A 6,000-nucleotide genomic window follows, 5' to 3' on the forward strand; every position below is an offset into this window, starting at 1 on the left:
AATGAAAAAGAGTATATGAAAGAAAAGATTTTCCTTATCGAACAGTGAAAAATATTTTCCACTTCATTTTCAGGTTTCATCCGAACACCGGAAAATAATTACATTTTTTTGGAAAATGACTCATTGGAAAATATTTTCCAAAAACGTCACATTTTCCGTGAAACGAACGGAGCCTAAATAATAAGTAGTTTTTAGCGACAAAAGTACCAAAACCATAGCAAGCAATACTGTGAGCTAGGTTTTACAATACTTCTGGCGACGTTCTTACCGGTTCAAAGCAGCAGTATTATTTTTCCTAAAACTCTTTAGAAATTCATCTGTAATCAAGCATACTACTAACCCAAATTTCAGTTCACAAGAAGTGTTGAGAAAACTGTATCGATTTTGATATGGTTTTCAATCTCTAATCAAGAATCATTCCTCATTTGAGATTTCCAACATTTTATCCCGAATTTGATTTGCTCCATGTACCCCAATTGATCGACTACTTACTAAACAAATGTTACCAAATCAAATGACATACGATTGACATTCAACACAAAAGGGCAGCCAATCTTCGTCAACTCGTTGAGGAGAAGTTCTCGATGATTGACGTTTTGAAACATGGAGTTCTTCGAGGAGATTTCTTGCACCAAGAAAGATGGTGATAATTTCAAGGTCAGCAAAGTAGTATATCCCATCTCCTTCTCCATCGAGCCAGGAAGAGAAGTAGTCCCACCTGGTGATAATTTCCAATATCTATGCTCTCCATGCATGCAAATAAAGGTTTTTCTGGCACACGAGGGTCCACGAACAAGGTTGCCAATCTCATTCCCCCCCTATGTTGAAGTTGTGCATTTCTATACTTCCATTATCATCTGCTACGACTCTAATTGCTTCTTCTGCGTTTACATGACTCCTATCATCTAACGTCAACTTAGGCTATCCGGACGAAGAGCTTCCTTCTCCCCAGATTCTAGCACTAGCTATTCTACTTATACTAGCCCTAATATTACCTCCATCAGATGTTCTCCAAATGACAGACGGGTTATTAAAACATTCTATCCATCTAAAGCCTCTAACCTTATGTTTTCGTTCTTAGCACCTTTAGGTATTGCTTCCTAACCTTCCTATTCTTCTTCATTTACAAAGACTGCTGCCTATTTTATTACAAGTTCCAATTTTTGACCCCAAGGTTATCATGGCCATCATTTGCGCAGCTCTCCACTTTTCATACTATCCAGCTACTACTTTGTAGGTTCAAATCATGACTCTTGCTAATTTTCCGTGTTCGGCAAACCTATTCATTGTAACTTGTTTAACCTTTTCTTCCACTCTTTCCAACAAAGTATGTTTGCTTATGAAGTATATGGTCAAAACTAGTAGTAAAACACTTACTTTATTTGCTAAGTTTTCTAGCTTAATCTAATACCTAAGGCTCTTATATTAACCAAAGGACAAACGGTTGTCTATAGATTAATTGGTAACATTTCCAGAAATCATCATTAAGATATCTGCAAAAGCCCGATGGATCTTATTCTATTTGTCTTAAATGCGAGTACTTTGCATCTATAATGGTCAAATGGGTGGATTGGGGGTTTGAATTGGATTATAAATGATCCGACCTAATTAGACCAACTTATCTAGTTTTGACCCATTTTCAAATGCAAATATAGTGATCTATACTTGATTCGACCCATAGCCGACTTGACCCGACCCATATTTGTGGCACCCCGAACCTCCTTAGGTCGCCACAGGCACCTAACGCTACACCTAATGGAACACTAGTTACATCTCTTAGAAGAAGCGTCATAAATCATAGACATTTTTTTTTTTTTGAAAACAGTCCCAGCGCGACTCATTAGTGAAAGCAAAATATAATATCGACATCTCTCCCTCCAACAACCATGATACAATTGCACACCACTAAACATCATAGAAAAGATAAAGCCACGACACTTTTATTTACATATTTTCCATGATGGGTTTCCTTGGGTCGGTACATCAAAAGAAAGGCCAGGACATGTAGCCACACTCGGCCATAAACCCAAAAAGAAACACACGACCCACTACGTCTATTGTGCAAGATCCCCCATCAACTAGTGTCGGCTATCATCCCAAAAAGTTGCAGCTCCTACTTCTCACACACGGGCCCTCACACCCATCCCAGTGCATCAGGCGGTGGTGGCGGCAACATCCCTCGCATTGCCCCATCTCGTCGAACGTGAACCGATATGAACTCCTGAATGATAGGGCCCTCAGCCAGGCCTACATCGTACATCACTATCGCACGAACCCGAATAAACGTAAGACCAGGGATGATGGGACAGTTGATCTCCACGCACTCGACCTCTACATCCGAAGGAAGGCCGTAAAAGACGCCCCATGTGACAACAGGGAGCGGTATCTTTCTAATCTGAAATGTTGGTCCCCGAAGGGGTGAATACAACCACTCAGCAGGTAAAGGACCAATAAACCACTCAATGCATCATGCCACACAATCATCACAATCATAGCATCACATGTCATTAAGGCATCTATGCACAACTTACCTTGGTATCATGCACATGTCATCATACCTCATGTACATACATCATCATATAGTCATTACCATCATACCATACACTTACCATCATCATGTCACATGTATCATCTTCTTTACCATGCATCCATGCATATAACATCATCATCATATCACATGTGCCATCATCATTGCCACACATCCATGCATATAACATCATCATCATATCACATGTACCATCATCATTGCCATGCATCCATGCATATAACATCATCATCATGTCACATGTACCATCATCATTGCCATGCATCCATGCATCCATGCATATATCATCATGCATAATTCAATTTCAATTTCTCAATTTCATCATTTCATTTTGGACCGCCACATTTCTTTTTCCCGGGACCAATGTTTGCATCCCACATGTATCCAAGATACAATCAGGCATTCGGCTCCCCCACTCTCCGGGCATCTCATACCCCAACTGGCATCACGAGGACCCTCCGGCATTTAGCCATTCAAGGCCACTAGGCAACCGGCCGTACCCTTCTAGCCAGGCATCTCGCACCCAAACTGCCATCGCGAGGCATCCCTCGGCACAATACCTGCCGAGCTTCCGGCTCCCCCACTCTCCGGGCATCTCGATACCTCTCGGTACTCCCGAGGACCCTCCGGTATCCGGCCATTCAAGGCCACAGGGCAACCGGCCGTACCCTTCTAGCCAGGCATCCCGACACTCCCGGGGCATCGTCGGCTCACACCTCCGACGGCCTTCTCATTTATCTCAATTCTCATCTTCAATTATAGTTCAATTTTAACATGGCATGTGATGTGATGGCAATCAAGATCATATTCATCCTTGAATTCATACATGCATCAAGACACAATCACTCATAACAATACAATTCATGGAGTCCATGCAATTTAGAATAGTCCATAGTTCATGCCTTTTTTAAGTTTACAAAATTCCAGCATATACCATTTTAGAAAACATTTAAATTAAATATCCATATGCTTCTCAAAAATCATAAAATCAAGGCATGTGATAGACAAGACAATAAGATAATAATTTCATGAAAAACACATGCCCAATAGAGTTCTACACAAAAAGATATACTTCACATAACTACAGCATGAAATTTCGGATAGAAACAGATTGCACAGTCTTTGAAATAATTCTATTAAAATACCCGAAAGACCTCCGAAAATTATGAAGTTTTACCAGGTTATAGTTAAGACACTAAAGTAGATTTTTCATGAGGACATCTAGGCCAGATTCGTTCTAGATAATTTTCTATAGTCATCCGAAGCTTCTGATTCTAGCACCGAAACGTCCAGTGTAGGTATCTCCGAAATATCGAGTTTTTACCCCCTTATTCTTTTTAATTTCCTCTGAAATTTGGATATGTTTTACTTCAAGAGGTCCCCTACAACTTTCATTAAGGGATCTAAGTCAAATTTCCAAAGAATAGTCACCATAAGGGTCCATGAAGTCTCGGGTGTCCGGTACCGTGTCTCCAGATTTACCATCTTCAAGAGTAAGTCGATTCACTAGGCTACACTTGCTCATTTTACTTAAAATTTGAGTATGTTAATCTTTAGGATGTTATCTACAAGTTTCATGAAGAAGTCAAAGAGATATTCTTGGTAAAAATCGACATGCAACCCACAAAACTACCAAAAGGTCAGCAAAACAGTTCCAGATCTAGTGTCTTCATAGGAAGAGGGTTTGACACCTTAAACTCCACTATTTTGTCCAAAATTTTATTATGTTGTATTTTAAGATGTTGGATACAACTTTCATGAAGGAATCAAAGTCAAAATCCAACTCGAAACATGCATGCAAGCCTCCACAAGATTCTGGGTCGAGCGGTTCACATGAAATCAGCAAGCATTTTCAAGAACAAGTCACATTCTAGCTTCGGTTTTGTCTACCCTAACATCCGAGATCTACCACCAACAAATCACACATGCAAGACACACATGCAAAAGTGGAAATCTATCACAACTTGCCTCTAAGACCAAGCGGATGACAGCAAAAGGGATGGCACACCGGCGACGGACGGACGGCGTGCGGGCGCGACGGGCGAGCTCCTCCTCCTCCTCGGTTCCTCTCTCTCGCGACTCCCTCTCTCTCTCTTTGGCTTGGCCGAATGCCACTAACCGGCCACTCTCTCTCTCTTTCCCTCTTATTTCCCCAAAACTCCATCATTGGCAATGATTATTTGCCTCCCTCAATGGCCAATGCATGCAATCCTCTTTTTGCCACTTGGCCAAGCTCATGCAAGATGGGCTTGGACTTGGATTGGGCTTGGAAGAGGTGGGCCGGCCACTCCTCCCCCCCTCCCCTTGGTCGACGGTCACACTTCATGGGCCTCAATTGGGCCGGCCATTCGGCCCACCAAGAGCTCAAGCCATTGGGCCTAAGGCCCAACCTAATTAAACCCACAATTTCACTTTCAATTATTCATATTTAATTATTTCTTTTATAGATTTCAAATTTTAAATTTCACATGGTCAAGAATAAATCATTCTCATTAATTTATCCTATAATACTAATTTAAAAACTCATGAACACAAGCCTATATCACTTAGTCTTAAGAGGAGACTAATGGCTAAAGCATAAATCATAGATAATTTCATTACCTAATTATGGGCTTTAATACAATTTAGAGCTTGTCTTGAATTTTTGGGATGCCACAATATTGTTGAAACATTTTCATATTTAACTCAGTCTATGAAAGCTCATAGCCAAAAGTAAAGTGAACAACAATACTAAAAAACAAAAGTATTCCTCCTCATTGTCGTTGCTATAATCAATGAGGTATTACACGACATGCCCATACCTTATCAATTTGTTGTTTGAGCAAGCTGCAATCACTTTTTCTCGAACGAGCAAAGGACCATCTACACCAATTTGAACAAAATTAACCTCGGTTGAATGTGAGTGGAGATTGAAAAGAATTGCCAATATGTGAAAAGGTGATGGAGAATCGAAACCCTCAGTTGCCCGTGAGTAGAGATCAAAAGTCCCTTTTAATCTGGCAGAATCTTCGATTGGATTATATAGACGGATAAGAAACGGATAGGGAAGAAATAAAGAAACGAAGCAATTTTGGAGTTCTTTTTATTTTAAGGGATTGGAAGTTTTTTCAACTAGAATTTTTTTCAATGAAAGTGCCCTACTCTGGCGACTAGAAAAGTCACATGACACCCACATGCTTGTCTATCGATAGACATTAGATCAGCTGAGGAATTCAAGCATTTATTTGAGATCGATTTAATCATGTCACTTTTTTTGCTTTATATTCTTATTGAAATTTTCTCTAAGAGCATTTGCGCCAGCGATTTCTTGGAAGGGTCCTTGTGTACTTAAATATGTCTATGAAAATACCACAAGAAAACCGGGGTTGGAATATTATTAATCGTACGGTATCAGATTCCTCTGGGTTTAGAACAGAGTCGCGTGGCTGGATGGAGCCCATCCACAGAGTCAAAAC

This window comes from Eucalyptus grandis, chromosome 6, assembly GCF_016545825.1.
Source record: "Eucalyptus grandis isolate ANBG69807.140 chromosome 6, ASM1654582v1, whole genome shotgun sequence".
In the NCBI taxonomy this organism is placed as follows: domain Eukaryota; kingdom Viridiplantae; phylum Streptophyta; class Magnoliopsida; order Myrtales; family Myrtaceae; genus Eucalyptus; species Eucalyptus grandis.